At 42.3% G+C, this 21,113-nt stretch overlaps 1 long non-coding RNA gene and 1 pseudogene across 2 annotated transcripts; both read left to right on the top strand.

The window, feature by feature from the left end:
* LOC120032850 overlaps window positions 1–21,113 on the top strand; it is a 35,399-nt pseudogene that overhangs the window by 7,289 nt on the left and 6,997 nt on the right.
* LOC120032851 lies at window positions 9–4,020 on the top strand. 2 transcript variants are annotated; one of them, XR_005473860.1, is made up of 3 exons: window positions 9–467; window positions 521–863; window positions 1,027–4,020. It is a non-coding gene; the product is annotated as an uncharacterized LOC120032851 (long non-coding RNA). The 2 variants fall into 2 exon arrangements; XR_005473861.1 differs by having other exon boundaries at window positions 9–647; window positions 701–863.

Genomic DNA, 21,113 nt, shown 5'->3' with positions numbered 1-21,113 from the left:
AAGACGGCTTCACAAATACTGGTGTGTGTGTGTGTGGGGGGACACGTCTATATCTCTGTGTGTACGTCTATCTGTGTGTGTCTCTGTGTTAAATAGTGCAACAGGTGCAGGCTAGATAGGACTATTAGTCTAATGTAGGACGCTCCACTGTACTCCGGTCAGAAGTGCTGTCTGTCTCTCTGAGCCCAGTCAGTCAGTATAGTGCTGTGTAGCTCCAGGTACAACCTGGACCTTGTCTGAGCCAGAACGGCCCATAGTGGTCAGTACTACCTAGGACTGTAGTGAACTATCATTCTTATTAGAGGTTAAAACTCCTCTCTATTAGCATGGTGTTGTAGACTGATGGTTAAATGACAGGTGTAACACCTAGCTAGGTTTAGCATGGTGTTATAGACTGATGGTTAAATGACAGGTGTAACACCTAGCTAGGTTTAGCATGGTGTTATAGACTGATGGTTAAATGACAGGTGTAACACCTAGCTGTTTATCCTGGTGTTATAGACTGATGGTTAAATGACAGGTGTAACACCTAGCTAGGTTTAGCATGGTGTTATAGACTGATGGTTAAATGGCAGGTGTAACACCTAGCTAGGTTTAGCATGGTGTTGTAGACTGATGGTTTAATGACAGGTGGAACACCTAGCTAGGTTTAGCATGGTGTTATAGACTGATGGTTAAATGAGATGGAACACCTAGCTAGGTTTAGCATGGTGTTATAGACTGATGGTTAAATGAGATGGAACACCTAGCTAGGTTTAGCATGGTGTTATAGACTGATGGTTAAATGACAGGTGGAACACCTAGCTAGGTTTAGCATGGTGTTATAGACTGATGGTTAAATGACAGGTGGAACACCTAGCTAGGTTTATCCTGGTGTTATAGACTGATGGTTAAATGACAGGTGGAACACCTAGCTAGGTTTATCCTGGTGTTATAGACTGATGGTTAAATGACAGGTGTAACACCTAGCTAGGTTTAGCATGGTGTTATAGACTGATGGTTAAATGAGATGGAACACCTAGCTAGGTTTAGCATGGTGTTATAGACTGATGGTTAAATGACAGGTGGAACACCTAGCTAGGTTTAGCATGGTGTTGTAGACTGATGGTTAAATGACAGGTGGAACACCTAGCTAGGTTTAGCATGGTGTTATAGACTGATGGTTAAATGACAGGTGTAACACCTAGCTAGGTTTAGCATGGTGTTATAGACTGATGGTTAAATGGCAGGTGTAACACCTAGCTAGGTTTAGCATGGTGTTGTAGACTGATGGTTTAATGACAGGTGGAACACCTAGCTAGGTTTAGCATGGTGTTATAGACTGATGGTTAAATGAGATGGAACACCTAGCTAGGTTTAGCATGGTGTTATAGACTGATGGTTAAATGACAGGTGGAACACCTAGCTAGGTTTAGCATGGTGTTATAGACTGATGGTTAAATGACAGGTGGAACACCTAGCTAGGTTTAGCATGGTGTTGTAGACTGATGGTTAAATGACAGGTGGAACACCTAGCTAGGTTTATCCTGGTGTTATAGACTGATGGTTAAATGACAGGTGTAACACCTAGCTAGGTTTAGCATGGTGTTATAGACTGATGGTTAAATGAGATGGAACACCTAGCTAGGTTTAGCATGGTGTTATAGACTGATGGTTAAATGACAGGTGGAACACCTAGCTAGGTTTAGCATGGTGTTGTAGACTGATGGTTAAATGACAGGTGGAACACCTAGCTAGGTTTAGCATGGTGTTATAGACTGATGGTTAAATGACAGGTGTAACACCTAGCTAGGTTTAGCATGGTGTTATAGACTGATGGTTAAATGGCAGGTGTAACACCTAGCTAGGTTTAGCATGGTGTTGTAGACTGATGGTTTAATGACAGGTGGAACACCTAGCTAGGTTTAGCATGGTGTTATAGACTGATGGTTAAATGAGATGGAACACCTAGCTAGGTTTAGCATGGTGTTATAGACTGATGGTTAAATGACAGGTGGAACACCTAGCTAGGTTTAGCATGGTGTTATAGACTGATGGTTAAATGACAGGTGGAACACCTAGCTAGGTTTAGCATGGTGTTGTAGACTGATGGTTAAATGACAGGTGGAACACCTAGCTAGGTTTATCCTGGTGTTATAGACTGATGGTTAAATGACAGGTGTAACACCTAGCTAGGTTTAGCATGGTGTTATAGACTGATGGTTAAATGAGATGGAACACCTAGCTAGGTTTAGCATGGTGTTATAGACTGATGGTTAAATGACAGGTGGAACACCTAGCTAGGTTTAGCATGGTGTTATAGACTGATGGTTAAATGAGATGGAACACCTAGCTAGGTTTAGCATGATGTTATAGACTGATGGTTAAATGACAGGTGGAACACCTAGCTAGGTTTAGCATGGTGTTATAGACTGATGGTTAAATGACAGGTGTAACACCTAGCTAGGTTTAGCATGGTGTTGTAGACTGATGGTTAAATGACAGGTGGAACACCTAGCTAGGTTTAGCATGGGGTTGTAGACTGATGGTTAAATGACAGGTGGAACACCTAGCTAGGTTTAGCATGGTGTTATAGACTGATGGTTAAATGACAGGTGTAACACCTAGCTAGGTTTAGCATGGTGTTGTAGACTGATGGTTAAATGACAGGTGGAACACCTAGCTAGGTTTAGCATGGTGTTATAGTTTTAATAGCACTGTATTAGGTTCTGTATGGTGTTGGTGTGATATTAGTAGGGCATACAGGAGCTGCAAGGTATCAGGTCACGTCCTCGCAGGATTACCACTGCTCTGAGACCTGTTCTCAGCTTAACACAGTTTCCATGGCCACGTCATCCCCCACTTTAGACTGCGGCCCCCTGGAAAATAGAGATTCCTGAAGTAGGGCTTTGATGTGGGAGTGAGTATTTGATTTGGTTATTAGAATTTTATATTGGTGGAGTTGAATAAAGTTGTTCTAATCTAATGTTGTCAAGTAAATGATTTTGAATGTCTGGGGTGAAGTCATAGACTAGAATGTCTGGGAGAGACCTGTGATGTCACAAGTAGACTATAATCTCTTGAAGACCTCACCTCTGTGATGTCATAAAGATTAAATCATGTCTGGAGAATACTTTTTCTGTGATTTTTATAAAGAGTAGAATCTCTGGGAAAGACCTCTGTGATGTCATGAAGACACTAGAATATCTTGGAGACCTGCAATGTTATAAATAGAATCGCTGATGTCATGAGAGAGTAGAATATCTGTGGAAGACCTGTGATGTCATAAGTAGACTAGAATGTCTGGAGAGGAACTTGGTGATGTCATAAAGAGAATAGAATGTCTGAGGGAAGACCTCTGTGATGTCACAGACAAATACAGTACTAGTAGAATGTCTGGTGAATGTTGTCAGGATGCCAAAAAGAATGGAGTAGCCTAGTGGGGAGTCCAGTGTTAAGAACCTTTCAGTTTGACTGTTGTGACCCACCTTCAGTACAGTCTTTGTACAAACACCTAGTCCTTATCAACTAGTCCTTATCAACTAGCCAGTAAGGACTGTCCGTTGTTCCTCTGCCCGGCGATTAGTATTGGCTATAGTGGCCCATGGCTGGGCAGAACCATCCAGTCCCTGCTGACTGGAGTTAGGGGGGTATGTGAGGGCTAAGCCCCCAGGATGAGGCAGTCTGGCTGGGGGAACAGGGTTCAGCGCATGCCCCTAAACCTCACTTGGCATCAATCTGGGAGGGGCCGCTGTTAAATGGTTGTGTGTGCGTCAAATGATGCACACATGGTCTTGTGTGTGCGTCATTTGTCAGTTTGTCTTTGTGGGATTGTTGTTGCGGTGTGGCTTTGACTGTGTGTGTTTTGGCGTTGTATGTGTCTGTTATATTTATGCTGTGTGTGTGTGTGGTAATAATACCAGCTGTTTGATACCCAGTACCCAGGGGGTGTGGCCAGAGCTAGAGCTAAATTTACTGGTAATCACATGAAAGGGCAATGAGGGGAGCGGGGGTGTGTGTGTCCCACTCATCTCTCTTGATTTGCAGGTTGAGCCAAATGCCACTATTGGGGAGATCAAGTCTATGTTCCACAAAAGCCGTGAGTACGACCTTAGATTGACATCACACAGCAGCACATTCTACTACAATTAAATTCACTTCAATATACAGTATTTCAATTAAATAAAGCTAAACCGTTTACCCCCCCACTGTTGTCTGTGTGTCTGTCTTCTTTCTCTGTCTGTCCCTCTACTTGTCTGGTCTCCCTCCCGCCCTTGTCCGTCTGTCTCAGATCCTCAATGGTACGCAGCCAGACAGTCCATCCGTCTAGACCCAAGTAAGTCTAACTCCTAACCAGTCTTCTGATGTTCAGTCTGTATGAAGACCGTGTTGATACAGTGGGGCAAAAAAAGTATTTAATCAGCCACCAATTGTGCAAGTTCTCCCACTTAAGAAGATGAGAGAGGTCTGTAATTTTCATCATAGGTGCACTTCAACTATGACAGACAAAATGAGAAAAAAAATCCAGAAAATTACATTGTAGGATTTTTAATGAATTTATTTGCAAATTATGGTGGAAAATAAGTATTTGGTCACCTACAAACAAGCAAGATTTCTGGCTCTCACAGATCTGTAACTTCTTCTTTAAGAGGCTCCTCTGTCCTCCACTCGTTACCTGTATTAATGGCACCTGTTTGAACTTGTTATCAGTATAAAAGACACCTGTCCACAACCTCAAACAGTCACACTCCAAACTCCACTATGGCCAAGACCAAAGAGCTGTCAAAGAACACCAGAAACAAAATTGTAGACTTGCACCAGGCTGGGAAGACTGAATCTGCAATAGGTAAGCAGCTTGGTTTGAAGAAATCAACTGTGGGAGCAATCATTAGGAAATAGAAGACATACAAGACCACTGATAATCTCCCTCGATCTGGGGCTCCACGCAAGATCTCACCCCGTGGGGTCAAAACTGATCACAAGAACGGTGAGCAAAAATCCCAGAACCACACGGGGGGACCTAGTGAATGACCTGCAGAGAGCTGGGACCAAAGTAACAAAGCCTACCATCAGTAACACACTACGCCGCCAGGGACTCAAATCCTGCAGTGCCAGACGTGTCCCCCTGCTTAAGCCAGTACATGTCCAGGCCCGTCTGAAGTTTGCTAGAGAGCATTTGTATGATCCAGAAGAAGATTGGGAGAATGTCATATGGTCAGATGAAACCAAAAATATAACTTTTTGGTAAAAACTCAACTCGTCGTGTTTGGAGGACAAAGAATGCTGAGTTGCATCCAAAGAACACCATACCTACTGTGAAGCATGGGGGTGGAAACATCATGCTTTGGGGCTGTTTTTCTGCAAAGGGACCAGGACGACTTATCCGTGTAAAGGAATGAATGAATGGGGCCATGTATCGTGAGATTTTGAGTGAAAACCTCCTTCCATCAGCAAGGGCATTGAAGATGAAACGTGGCTGGGTCTTTCAGCATGACAACGATCCCAAACACACCGCCCGGGCAACGAAGGAGTGACTTCGTAAGAAGCATTTCAAGGTCCTGGAGTGGCCTAGCCAGTCTCCAGATCTCAACCCCATAGAAAATCTTTGGAGGGAGTTGAAAGTCCGTGTTGCCCAGCAACAGCCCCAAAACATCACTGCTCTAGAGGAGATCTGCATGGAGGAATGGGCCAAAATACCAGCAACAGTGTGTGAACCTTGTGAAGACTTACAGAAAACGTTTGATCTCTGTCATTGCCAACAAAGGGTATATAACAAAGTATTGAAATAACAAAAGTTTATTGACCAAATACTTATTTTCCACCATAATTTAATAAATTCATTAAAAATCCTACAATGTGATTTTCTGGATTTTTTTTCTTCTAATTTTGTCTGTCATAGTTGAAGTGCACCTATGATGAAAATTATAGGCCTCATCTTTTTAAGTGGGAGAACTTGCACAATTGGTGGCTGACTAAATACTTGTTTGCCCCACTGTATGTATAGTAGTGATGGTAGCAGGCTGGTAGAGGACAGTGTTGATATGTATAGTAGTGATGGTAGAGGACAGTGTTGATATGTATAGTAGTGGTGGTAGAGGACAGTGTTGATATGTATAGTAGTGGTGGTAGCAGGCTGGTAGAGGACAGTGTTGATATGTATAGTAGTGGTGGTAGAGGACAGTGTTGATATGTATAGTATTGTGGTGGTAGAGGACATGTTGATATGTGAGGACAGTGTGATATGTATAGTAGTGATGGTAGAGGACAGTGTTGATATGTATATAGTGGTGGTAAGACAGTGTTGATATGTATAGTATTGATGGGTAGAACAGTGTTGATATGTATAGTAGTGTGGTAGAGGACATGTTGATATGTATAGTAGTGGTGGTAGCAGGCTGGTAGAGGACAGTGTTGATATGTATAGTAGTGGTGGTAGAGGACAGTGTTGATATGTATAGTAGTGGTGGTAGAGGACAGTGTTGATATGTAGAGGACAGTGTTGATATGTATAGTAGTGATGGTAGAGGACAGTGTTGATATGTATAGTAGTGGTGGTAGAGGACAGTGTTGATATGTATAGTAGTGGTGGTAGAGGACAGTGTTGATATGTATAGTAGTGGTGTAGAGACAGTGTTGATATGTATAGTAGTGATGGTAAGGACAGTGTTGATATGTATAGTAGTGATGGTAGAGGACAGTGTTGATATGTTATAGTAGTGATGGTAGAGGACAGTGTTGATATGTATAGTAGTGGTAGAGACAGTGTTGATATGTATAGTAGGTGGTAGAGGACAGGGTTGATATGTTATGTAGTGGTGGTAGAGGACAGTGTTGATATGTATAGTAGTGGTGGTAGAGGACAGTGTTGATATGTATAGTAGTGGTGGTAGAGGACAGTGTTGATATGTATAGTAGTGGTGGTAGAGGACAGTGTTGATCTGTATAGTAGTGGTGGTAGAGGACAGTGTTGATATGTATAGTAATGATGTAGAGGACAGTGTTGTATGTATAGTAGTGATGGTAGAGGACAGTGTTTGATATGTATGTTAGTGGTGGTAGAGGACAGTGTTGATATGTATATTGTGAGTAAGACAGTGTGAATGTATAGTAATGGTGGTAGAGGACAGTGTGTGATAGGTATAGTAGTGATGGTAAGGACAGTGTTGATAAGTATAGTAGTGGTTGTAGAGGACGTGTTGATATGTATAGTAGTGATGGTAGAGGACAGTGTTGATATGTATAGTAAGGGTGGTAGAGGACAGTTTTGATATGTATTGGTAGATGTGGTAGAGGACAGTGTTGATATGTATGTAGTGATGGTAGAGGACAGGTTGAATGTATAGTAGTGGTGTAGAGGACAGTGTTGATATGTATAGTAGTGATGGTAGAGGACAGTGTTGATATGTATAGTAATGGTGGTAGAGGACAGTGTTGATATGTATAGTAGTGGTGGTAGAGGCTGGTAGAGGACAGTGTTGATATGTAATGTAATTGGTGTAGTAGGACAGTGTTGATATGTATAGTAGTGTGGTAGAGGACAGTGTTGATATGATAGTTATTGGTGGTAGAGGACAGTGTTGATATGTATACGGTAGTAGTGATGGTAGAGGACAGTGTTGATATGTATAAACGTAGTAGTGGTAGTAGGGACAGTGTTGATATGTATAGTAGTGTGGGTAGAGGACAGTGTTGATATGTATAGTAGTGGTGGTAGAGGACAGTGTTGATATGTATAGTAGTGATGGTAGAGACAGTGTTGTATGTATAGTAGTGATGGGTAGAGGACAGTGTTGATATGTATAGTAGTGGTGTAGGGACAGTGTTGATATGTATAGTAGTGGTGTGAGGGACAGTGTTGATATGTATAGTGGTGGGTGGTAGAGGACGTGTTGATATGTATAGTAGTGGTGTAAGGACAGTGTTGATATGTATAGTAGTGGTGGTAGAGGGCAGTGTTGATCTGTATAGTAGTGGTGGTAGCAGGCTGAGAGACAGTTGTTGATATGTATAGTAGTGATGGTAGAGGACAGTGTTGATCTGTAATAGTGAGTGGTGTAGAGGACAGTGTTGATATGTATAGTAGTGATGTGTAGAGGACAGTGTTGGTATGTAGAGTAGTGATGGTAGAGGACAGTGTTGATATGTATAGTAGTGGTGGTAGAGGACAGTGTTTGATATGTATAGTAGTGATGGTAGAGGACAGTGTTGAATTGTATAGTAATGGGGAGAGGACAGTGTTGATATGTAGTAGTAGTGAGTGGTAAGAGTACGTGTTGATATGTATAGTAGTGGTGGTAGAGGACAGTGTTGATAGGTATAAGTAAAACAAAGTGTTTGATGGTAGGACAGTGTTGATATGTATAGTAATGTTGGTAGAGGACAGTGTTGATATGTATAGTAGTGGTGGTAGCAGGCTGGTAAGGACGTGTGATATGTATAGTAATGGTGTAGAGGACAGTGTTGTATGTATAGTAGTGGTGGTAGAGACAGTGTTGTATGTATAGTAGTGATGGTAGAGGACAGTGTTGATATGTATAGTAGGGTGGTAGAGGACAGTGTTGATATGTATAGTAGTGATGGTAGAGGACAGTGTTGATATGTATAGTAATGGTGGTAGGACAGTGTTGATAGTATAGTAGTGATGTAGAGGACAGTGTTGATATGTATAGTAGTGTGGTAGAGGACAGTGTTGATATGTATAGTGTGATGGTAGAGGACAGTGTTTGATATGTATATTATGGTGGTAGAGGACAGTGTTGATATGTATATTAGTGTTGTAGCAGGCTGGTAGAGGACAGTGTTGAATGTATAGTAATGGTGGTAGAGGACAGTGTTTTGTATGTTATAGTAGTGGTGGTAGAGGACAGTGTTGATATGTATACGGTAGTAGTGATGGTAGAGGACAGGTTGATATGTATTAGTATGGTGTAGATGACGTGTTTGATATGTTTTTTAAAATTGTTATTGTATAGGCATGTGTGATATATAGTATGATGGTAAGGACAGTGTTGATATGTATAGTAGTGATGGTAGAGGACAGTGTATGTGATGTAATGTAGTGATGTAGAGGACAGTGTTGATAGTATAGTAGTGGTGGTAGAGGACATGTTGATATGATAGTAGTGGTGGTAGAGGACAGTGTTGATATGTATAGTAGTGGTGTAGAGGACAGTGTTGATATGTATAGTAGTGGTGGTAGAGGACAGTGTTGATATGTATAGTAGTGGTGGTAGAGGACAGTGTTGATATTATAGTAGTGTGGTAGAGGACATTGTTGATATGTATAGTAGTGGTGTAGAGGACAGTGTTGATATGTATAGTAGTGGTGGTAGAGGACAGTGTTGATATGTATATAGTGGTGGTAGAGGACAGTGTTGATATGTATAGTAGTCGTGGTGGTAGGACAGTGTTGATATGTATAGTAGTGGTGGTAGAGGACAGTGTTTGATATGTATAGTAGTGGTGGTAGAGGACAGTGTTGATATGTATAGTAGTGGTGGTAGAGGACAGTGTTGAATGTATATAGTGGTGGTAGAGGACAGTGTTGATATGTATAGTAGTGATGGGTAGAGACAGTGTTTATGTATAGTAGTGATGGTAGAGGCAGTGTGATATTGTATAGTAGTGGTGTAGAGGCAGTGTTGATATGTATATGTGGTGGTAGAGACAGTGTTGATATGTATAGTAGTGGGTGGTAGAGGACAGTTATATGTATAGTAGTGGTGGTAGAGGGCAGTGTTGATCTGTATAGTAGTGTGGTAGCAGGCTGTAGAGGATAGTGTTGATATGTATAGTAGTGATGGTAGAGGACAGTGTTGATCTGTATAGTAGTGGGGTAGAGGCAGTGTTGATATGTATAAGTATGTGGTGGTAGAGGACAGTGTGATATGTATAGTAGTGGTGGTAGAGACAGTGTTGATATTATAGTAGTGGTGGTAAGAGGCCAGTGTTGATGTATAGTATGGTGGTGAAGGACAGTGTTGATATGTATAGTAGTGATGGTAGGAGGACAGTGTTGATATGTATAGTATGATGGTAGAGGACATGTTGATTGATGAGGTAGTGCGTGTTGATATGTATAGTAGTGGTGGTAGAGGACAGTGTTGATATGTAGTAGTGGTGGTAGAGGACAGTGTTGATATGTATAGTAGTGTGGTAGAGGACAGGTGTTTGATATGTATAGTAGTGTTGTAGAGGACAGTGTTGATATGTATAGTATGGTGGTAGATGGACATGTGTTGATATGTATAGTATGGTGGTAGCAGGCTGGTAGAGGACAGTGTTGATCTGTATAGTAGTGATGGTAGAGGACAGTGTTGATCTGTATATAGTGATGTAGAGACAGTGTTGATAGTATAGTGGGTGGTAGAGGACGTGTTTGATATGTATAGAGTGATTGGTAGAGGACAGTGTTTGATATGTATAGTAGTGGTGTAGCAGGCTGGTAGAGGACGTGTTGATATGTATAGTTTGATGGTAGAGGACAGTGTTGATATGTATAGTAGTGGATGGTAGAGGACAGTGTTTGATATGTATATAGTGTGGTAGAGGGACAGTGTTGATATGTATAGTAGTGGTGGTAGCGAGGTGGTATGAGGACAGTGTTGATATGTATAGTAGTGATGGTAGAGGACAGTGTTGATCTGTATAGTAGTGATGGTAGAGGACAGTGTTGATATGTATAGTAGAGGACAGTGTTGATATGTATAGTAGTGGTGGTAGAGGACAGTGTTGATATGTATAGTAGAGGACAGTGTTGATATGTATAGTAGTGGTGGTAGAGGACAGTGTTGATATGTATAGTAGTGGTGGTAGAGGACAGTGTTGATATGTATAGTAGTGGTGGTAGAGGACAGTGTTGATATGTATAGTAGTGGTGGTAGAGGACAGTGTTGATATGTATAGTAGAGGACAGTGTTGATATGTATAGTAGTGGTGGTAGAGGACAGTGTTGATATGTATAGTAGTGGGTAGAGACTGTTGATATGTAAGTAGTGGTGGTAGAGGACAGTGTTGATATGTATAGTAGTGGTGGTGTAGAGGACAGTGTTGATATGTATAGTAGTGGTGGTAGAGGACAGTGTTGATATGTATAGTAGTGGGGTAGAGGACAGTGTTTGATATGTATAGTAGGTGTATGGTAGAGGACAGTGTTGATATTTGATTAGTAGTGTGGTAGAGGACAGTGTTGATATGTATAGTAGTGGTGGTAGAGGACAGTGTTGATATGTATAGTGAGTGGTGGTAGCAGGCTGTAGAGGACAGTGTTGATATGTATAGTAGTGGTGGTAGAGGACAGTGTTGATATGTATAGTAGTGATGGTAGAGGACAGTGTTGATATGTATAGTAGTGGTGGTAGAGGACAGTGTTGATATGTATAGTAGAGGACAGTGTTGATATGTATAGTAGTGGTGGTAGAAGGACAGATTGGTTTGATATGTTATAGTAGTTTGGTTGTAGCAGGCTGGTATGAGACAAGTGTTGATATGTATAGTAGTGGTGGTAGAGGACAGTGTTGATATGTATAGTAGTGGTGTGTAGAGGACAGTGTTGAATTGTTAGTAGTGTTGGTAGCAGGCTGGTAGAGGACAGTGTTGAATATGTATAGTAGTAATGGTAGAGGACATGTTTGATATTATAGTAGTGGTGGTAGAGGACAGTGGTTTGATATGTTATAGTAGTGTGGTAGAGGGACAGTGTTGATATGTATAGTAGTGATGGTAGAAGGACAGTGTTCTATGTATAGTAGTGGTGGTAGAGGACAGTGTTGGATATGTATAGTAGTGGTGGTAGCAGGCTGGTAGAGGACAGTGTTGATATGTATAGAGTGGTGTGTAGAGGACAGTGTTGATATGTATAGTAGTGTGGGTAGAGGACAGTGTTGATATGTATAGTAGTGGGTGGTAGCAGGCTGGTAGAGGACAGTGTTGATATGTATAGTAGTGATGGTAGAGGACATGTTTGATATGTTAGGTAGTGGTGGTAGAGGACAGTGTTGATATGTATAGTAGTGTGGTAAGGACAGTGTTGATATGTATAGTAGTGGTGGAGTCGGTGATAGAGGACAGTGTGATATTTATGTGTGATGGTAGAGGACAGTGTTGATATGTATGTAGTGGTGGTAGCAGCTGAGAGGACAGTGTTGATATGTTATAGTATTGGGTGTAGAGGACAGTGTTGATATGTATAGTAGGTGGAGAGGACAGTGTTGATATGTATAGTAGTGGTGGTAGCAGGCTGGTAGGACAGTGTTGATATGTATAGTAGTGATGGTAGAGGACAGTGTTGATATGTTAGTAGTGGTGGTAAGGACAGTGTTGATATGTATAGTGTGATGTAGAGGACAGTGTTGATATTATAGTATGTTGGTAGCAGGCTGGTAGAGGACAGTGTTGATATGATATAGTAGTGTGGTAGAGGACAGTGTTGATATGTATAGTAGTGGGTACAGGTGTAGAGGACAGTGTTGATATGTATAGTATGATGGTAGAGGACAGTGTTGATATGTAAGTGTGGTGTAGCAGCTGTAGAGACAGTGTTGATATGTATAGTAGTGATGTAGAGGACAGTGTTGATATGTTATAGTAGTGGTGGTAGCAGGCGGTAGAGACAGTGTTGATATGTATAGTAGTGGTGGTAGGGACAGTGTTGATATGTATAGTAGTGGTGGTAGAGGACAGTGTTTGATATGTATAGTAGTGGTGGTAGCAGGCTGGTAGAGACAGTGTTGATATGTATAGTAGTGATGGTAGAGGACAGTGTTTTGATATGTATAGTAGTGGTGGTAGAGACAGTGTTGATATGTTAGTAAGGACAGTGTTGATATGTTAGTAATGGTGGTAGAGGACAGTGTTGATATGTATAGTAGTGATGGTAGAGGACAGTTTTGATATGTATAGTAGTGGTGGTAGAGGACAGTGTTGATAATGTATAGTAGTGATGGTAGAGGACAGTGTTGATATGTATAGTAGTGGTGGTAGAGGGCTGGTAAGGACAGTGTTGATATGTATAGTAGTGATGGTAGAGGACAGTGTTGATATGTATAGTGTGGTGTAGCAGGCTGGTAGAGGACAGTGTTGATATGTATAGTAGTGGTGGTAGAGGACAGTGTTGATATGTATAGTAGTGATGGTAGCAGCTGGTAGAGGACAGTGTTGATATGTATAGTAGTGGTGGTAGAGGACAGTGTTTTGATATGTATGTAGTGGTGGTAGAGGACAGTGTTGATATGTATAGTAGTGGTGGTAGAGGACAGTGTTGATATGTATAGTAGTGATGGTAGAGGACAGTGTTGATATGCATAGTAGTGGTGGTAGAGGACAGTGTTGATATGTATAGTAGTGGTGGTAGCAGGCTGGTAGAGGACAGTGTTGATATGTATATAGTGGTGGTTAGGGACAGTGTTGATATGTATAGTAGTGGTTGGTAGAGGACAGTGTTGATATTAGTATTGAGAATGTTGATAGTATAGTAGTGGTGGTAGAGGACAGTGTTGATATGTATAGTAGTGATGGTAGAGACAGTGTTGATATGTATAGTAGTGGTGGTAGAGGACAGTGTTGATATGCATATTAGTGTGGTAGCAGGCTGTAAGAGGACAGTGTTGATATGTATAGTAGTGATGGTAGAGGACAGTGTTGATATGCATAGTAGTGGTGGTAGCAGGCTGGTAGAGGACAGTGTTGATATGTATAGTAGTGGTGGTAGAGGACAGTGTTGATATGTATAGTAGTGTGGTAGCAGGCTGGTAGAGGACAGTGTTGATATGTATAGTAGTGATGGTAGAGGACAGTGTTGATATGTATAGTAGTGGTGGTAGAAGGCTTGGTAAGGACGTGTTGGGATATGTATAGTAGTGTGGTAGAGGACGTTTGATAGTGTATAGTAGTGTGGTAGTAGCAGTGTTGATATGTATAGTAGTGATGGTAGAGGACAGCTGTTGTATATGTATAGTAGTGGGTAGAGGACAGTGTTTGATATGTATATAGTGGGGTAAGGACAGTGTTGATATGTATAGTAGTGGTGGTAGAGACGTGTTAGAATGGTATAGTAGTCGTTTAGAGGAATGTTGTTGTATAGTAGTGATGGTAGAGGGACAGTGTTGATATGTAAGGGACATTGTTGATATGTATAGTAGTGATGGTATGAGGCAGTGTTGATATGTATAGTAAGTGATGGTAGAGGAGCAGTGTTGGATATGTATAGTAGTGGTGGTAAGGACAGTTGATATGTATGTAGTGTGGTAGAGGACAGTGTGATCTGTAGTAGTGAGGTAAGGACAGTGTTGATATGTAAGGACAGGTGTTGATATGTAGTATGGGTGGTAGAGGACTTGATATGTATAGTGTGGTGGTAGAGGACAGTGTGATATGTATAGTAGTGATGGTAGAGGACAGTGTTGATATGTATGAGGACAGTGTTGATATGTATAGTGATTGGAGAGGACGTGTTGATATGTATAGTAGTGGTGGTAGGAGACAGTGATATGTATAGTAGTGGTGGTGGAACAGTGTTGATATGTATAGTAGTGGTGGTAGAGGACAGTGTTGATATGTATAGTAGTGGTGGTAGAGGACAGTGTTGATATGTATAGTAGTGGTGGTAGAGGACAGTGTTGATATGTATAGTAGTGGTGGTAGAGGACAGTGTTGATATGTATAGTAGTGGTGGTAGAGGACAGTGTTGATATGTATAGTAGTGATGGTAGAGGACAGTGTTGATATGTAGAGGACAGTGTTGATATGTATAGTAGTGGTGGTAGCAGGCTGGTAGAGGACAGTGTTGATCTGTATAGTAGTGATGGTAGAGGACAGTGTTAATGTATAGTAGTGATGGTAGAGGACGTGTTGATATGTATAGTAGTGGTGGTAGAGGACAGTGTTGATATGTATAGTAGTGGTGGTAGAGGACAGTTGATATGTATAGTAGTGATGGTAGAGGACAGTGTTGATATGTATAGTAAGTGGTGTAGAGGACAGTTGATATGTATAGTAGTGGTGGTAGAGGACAGTGTTGATATGCATAGTAGTGATGGTAGAGGACAGTGTTGATATGTATAGTAGTGGTGGTAGAGGACAGTGTTGATATGTATAGTAGTGGTGGTAGCGGGCTGTAGAGGACATGTTGATATGTATAGTAGTGGTGGTAGAGGACAGTGTTGATAGTATAGTAGTGAGGTGGTATGAGGACAGTGTTGATAGTATAGTAGTGATGGTATGAGGAAGTGTTGATATGTATAGTAGTGGTGGTAGAGGACAGTGTATATATGTATAGTAGTGGTGGTAGAGGACAGTGTTGATATGTATAGTAGTGATGGTAGCAGGCTGGTAAGGACAGTGTTGATATGTATAGTATTGGTGGTAGAGGACAGTGTTGTATGTAGTAGTGGTGGTAGAGGACAGTGTTGATATGTATAGTAGTGATGGTAGCAGGCTGGTAGAGGACAGTGTTGATATGTATAGTAGTGGTGGTAGAGGACAGTGTTGATCTGTATAGTAGTGATGGTAGAGGACAGTGTTGATATGTAGAGGACAGTGTTGATATGTATAGTAGTGATGGTAGAGGACAGTGTTGATATGCATAGTAGTGGTGGTAGCAGGCTGGTAGAGGACAGTGTTGATATGTATAGTAGTGGTGGTAGAGGACAGGGTTGATATGTATAGTAGTGATGGTAGCAGGCTGGTAGAGGACAGTGTTGATATGTATAGTAGTGGTGGTATAGGTAGTGTTGATATGTATAGTAGTGGTGTTAGAGGACAGTGTTGATATGTATAGTAGTGATGGTAGAGGACAGGTTATATGTATAGAGTGGTGGTAGAGACAGTGTTGATATGTTAGTAGTGATGGTAGAGTACAGTGTTGATATTTAGTAGTATGTAAGACAGTGTGATATGTATGTAGTTGCGTAGCAGGCTGGTAGAGACAGTGTATATGTATAGTAGTGGTGTAGAGACAGTGTTGATATGTATAGTAGTGAGGGTAGCAGGCTGGAGAGACAGTGTTGATATGTATAGTAGTGTGGTAGAGGACAGTGTTGATCTGTATAGTATGTGGTAGGAGGACAGTGTTGATATGTAGGACAGTGTTGATATGTATAGTAGTGATGGTAGAGGAAAGTGTGATATGTATAGTAGTGGTAGAGGGACAGTGTTGATATGTATAGTATTTGATGGTAGAGGACAGTGTTGATATGCATAGTAGGGTGGTAGGCAGTGGGTAGAGGGCAGTGTTGATATGTATAGTAGTGTGGTAGAGACAGTGTTGATATGTATAGTAGTGATGGTAGAGGACAGGTTGATATGTATAGTAGGGATGGTATAGGACAGGTTGATATGTATAGTAGTGATGGTAGAGGACAGGGTTGATATGTATAGTAGTGATGGTAGAGGACAGTGTTGATATGTATAGTAGTGATGGTAGAGGACAGGGTTGATATGTATAGTAGTGATGGTAGAGGACAGGGTTGATATGTATAGTAGTGATGGTAGAGGACAGTGTTGATATGTATAGTAGTGGTGGATAGGGCATGTTGATATTATAGTAGGGTGTTAGAGGAACATGTTGATATGTAAGTAGTGTTGGTAGAGGACAGTGTTTATATGTAATATAGTGGTGGTAGAGGACAGTGTTTGATATGTATAGTAGAGGTGGTAGGGGACAGTGTTGATATGTATACTAGTGGTGTAAGAGACGAGTTGTTGTAATGTAGAAGACGCGTGTTGATATTATATTAGTGATGGTAAGGACAGTGTTGATAATTATAGTAGTGGTGGTAGAGGACAGTGTTGAATACTGTTAGTAGTGGTGGTAGGCAGGCTGGTGAGGTTATAGGACTGATGCACTTGGTTTGTGGGGCTGTTATTAATCAGAATTCTCCTCTCTCTATCAGAGGGGTAAGTCTCTAAAAGGATGAAGGACTTTCTGAGAAGCATCTTCCTGTGGGTAAACCACGGCAACCCTTCTACTTCCGAGACCTGGGAGCTCAATCAGCTGGGTCACCGTGAGTACACACACATAACCACACACGAGTACGCACGCGCTCACTGAAACTGTGTGGGCTATTACTTTCCTCCTGACTTGTTATAGATCACTATTAAAGCCCTTGTCACCTTAACTGGGTGGATGGAGAGACGTCGGGGAGGGACGTGAAGGAGGAGGGTGACTGTTGGTTAGGCGAGTCAGGTGTGGAAAACAGAGAGCGTATAATGTATCCTGGCTGGCTTGTCTGCGTTGACTGGCTGCTGGTTGACTGGCTGCTGGACATCTGTTAGTACAACGCATAAACACCAGTGTTCCACTAGGAGGAGGAGGAGAGCTGGGCAGACTAGAGAGAGGGAGAAAAGTAAAGTTATGTTTTGTAAGTTATTCATGATGACCGTAGCAACAGTTTTTTTTAAATGGCTTCGTCTTTTGCTGCTCTGATACAACAGGGTTTATGAATGATCTGTAGCTCTGACACAACAGGTTTATTATGAATGATCTGTAGCTCTGACACAACAGGGTTTATTATGAATGATCTGTAGCTCTGACACAACAGGGTTTATGAATGATCTGTAGCTCTGACACAACAGGGTTTATTATGAATGACCTGGAGCTCTGACACGACAGGGTTTATGAATGATCTGGAGCTCTGACACGACAGGGTTTATGAGAGATCTGTAGCTGGACTATATTATGCTGAACAAAGAATATAAATGCAGCAATTTCAAAGATGTTACAGTTGACATGAGGAAATCAGTGAATTGAAATAGGTCTCTGATTGTGTCTCAGGTGTTTCTGACAGAGTATGGTGGTCCTCTCCTCCTCTACCTCATGTTCTACTTCCGTGTTCCCTTCATCTACGCCCCCAAATATGACTTCACCACCAGCAAGCACTGGGTCGTACAGTGAGTCTCTCTCTCTCACACACACACACACACACACACACACACACACACACACACACACACACACACTGGGTTGTACAGTGAGTCTCTCTCACACACACACACACACACACTGGGTCGTACAGGAGTCTCTCTCTCTCTCTCTCTCTCACACACACACACACACACACACACACACACACACACTGGGTCGTTCAGACGACTGTATATCTGAGTGGAACTGCAATGAGCCTCTTGTTAGATGTGAATCATATTTGTCTGCTAGTTGAACTCAAGTTCATCGAACTATGAATGGCAGGAATAAAGAGAACCATTGTATTTTGTTTCTATGGTGAGTATCCTGGTGCGTGTTGGGTAATGTAGTTTGTGTGTGTGTGATCCCAGTCTAGCCTGTATGTGTCACTCCTTCCATTACCTGAAGAACTCCTGGAGACCCTGTTTGTCCATCGCTTCTCCCACGGACCATGCCGCTACGCAACATCTTCAAGGTGACACACACACACCTGACGCATGCACACACACACGCATTCATAACACACACTCACTGACTCTCTCTGACACACACCACAGCCTTACTTACCCTCTTACCTCATTGGGATGGTGTATCACCTTACACATACCTCATCTGGGGAACCCTAGTCTGTCTCTTCAACCCAGGGTGACCTTTGAACCTGTTGAGAGATTCTGGGGTCATCTGACACTGTGGTCCGCATCCTAATTGGCTCCCTATTTCCTATGTAATGTGCTACTTTTGACCAGGGCCCATATGACTCGGTCAAAAGTAGTGCCTATAAGTGGATAGGGTAGGGCCCTGGTTAAAAGGTAGCGCACTATAAAGGGAATAGGGTGCAATTTGGGATGAAGCTTGTGTGTGTGATACAGTGTGTTCTGTCTTCCTGTGTTCCAGAACTGCACCTACTACTGGGGCTTTGCTGCCTGGATGGCCTACTATATTACCCCCCTCTGTATACACCACCTAGTGAGTACGCTACTATATTAACCACCCTCTGTATACACCCCTCTAGTGAGTACGCCACTATATTAACCACCCTCTGTATACACCATCTAGTGAGTACGCTACTATATTAACACCCTCTGTACACCACTAGTGAGTACCTACTATTAACCACCCTTGTATACACCACCAGGAGTATGCTACTATATTAACCACCCTCTGTATACACCACCTAGTGAGTAGCCACTATATTAACCACCCTTGTATACACCACCTAGTGAGTACGCTACTATATTAACCCACCCCCTAGTGAGTACGCTACTAATATTAACCACCCCTAGTGAGTACGCTACTATATTAACCACCCTCCGTATACACCACCTAGTGAGTACGCCACTATATTAACCACCCTCTGTATACCCACCTAGTGAGTACGCTACTATATTACCACCCCAGTGAGTAGCTACTATATTAACACCCTCTATATACCCACTAGTGAGTACGCTACTATATTACCACCCTCTATATACACCACCTAGTGGTACGCTACTATATTAACCACCCTCTGTATACCCCCCTAGCGGTACGCTACTATATTAACCCCCCTGTGAGTACGCTACTATATTAACCACCCTCTGTATACACCCCCTAGCGAGTACGCTACTATATTAACCACCCTCTGTATACACCCCCCAGTGAGTACGCTACTATATTAACCGCCCCCCAGTGGGTACGCTACTATATTAACCGCCCCCCAGTGAGTACGCTACTATATTAACCGCCCCCTAGTGGGTACGCTACTATATTAACCGCCCCCCGTGAGTACGCTACTATATTACCGCCCCCCCGTGAGTACGCTACTATATTAACCACCCCCTAGTGAGTACGCTACTATATTAACCACCCTCTATATACACCACCTAGTGAGTACCTACTATATTACCACCCTGTATACACCACCTAGTGGACGCCACTATATTAACCACCCTCTATACACCACCTAGTGAGTACGCTACTTATTAACCACCCTCTGTATACACACCACCTAGTGAGTACGCTACTATATTAACCACCCCTAGTGAGTACGCTACTATATTAACCACCCCTAGTGAGTACGCTACTATATTAACCACCCTCCGTATACACCACCTGTGATACGCCACTATATTAACCACCCTCTGTATACACCACCTAGTGAGTACGCTACTATATTAACCCCCCTAGTGAGTACGCTACTATATTAACCACCCTCTATATACACCACCTAGTGAGTACGCTACTATATTAACCACCCTCTGTATACACCCCCTAGCGAGTACGCTACTATATTAACCACCCCCTAGTGAGTACGCTACTATATTAACCACCCTCTATATACACCACCTAGTGATACGCTAATATTTAACCACCCTCTGTATACACCCCTAGCTAGTACGCTACTATATTAACCCACCCTCTGTATACACCCGCCCAGTGAGTACGCTACTATATAACCGCCCCCCAGTGGGTACGCTACTAATTAACCGCCCCCCAGTGAGTACGCTACTATATTACCGCCCCCTAGTGGGTACGCTACTATATTACCGCCCCCAGTGAGTACGCTACTATATTAACCGCCCCCCCACAGTGAGTACGCTACTATATTAACCACCCCCTAGTGAGTACGCTACTATATTAACCACCCTCTATATACCCACCTAGTGAGTACGCTACTATATTAACCACCCTCTGTATACACCACCTAGTGAGTACGCTCTATATTAACCACCCCCCAGTGAGTATGCTACATATTAACCACCCGCCAGTGAGTACGCTACTATATTACCACCTCTGTATACACCACCTAGTGAGTACCCCACAATATTAACCACCCTCTGTTTACACCACTAGTATATAACTACTATATTAACCCCTCTATATACACCACTAGTGAGTACGCTACTATATTAACCCCCTCTATATACACCACCTAGTGAGTACGCTACTATATTAACCACCCTCTGTTTACACCACCTAGTGAGTACGCTACTATATTAACCACCCTCTGTATACACCACCTAGTGAGTATGCTACTATATTAACCACCCCCTAGTGAGTACACTACTATATTAACCACCCCCTAGTGAGTACGCTACTATATTAACCACCACCTAGTGAGTACGCTACTATATTAACCACCCCCTAGTGAGTACGCTACTATATGTACCGCCCCCCAGTGAGTACGCTACTATATTAACCGCCCCAGGATACCTAGCCAGTGGCACAACGCCCGTCCTTATATACCCGGTCTTGG

This window comes from Salvelinus namaycush, chromosome 39 (assembly GCF_016432855.1).
Source record: "Salvelinus namaycush isolate Seneca chromosome 39, SaNama_1.0, whole genome shotgun sequence".
Lineage (NCBI taxonomy): Eukaryota > Metazoa > Chordata > Actinopteri > Salmoniformes > Salmonidae > Salvelinus > Salvelinus namaycush.
This window is presented reverse-complemented; position numbering and strand designations above follow the sequence as displayed.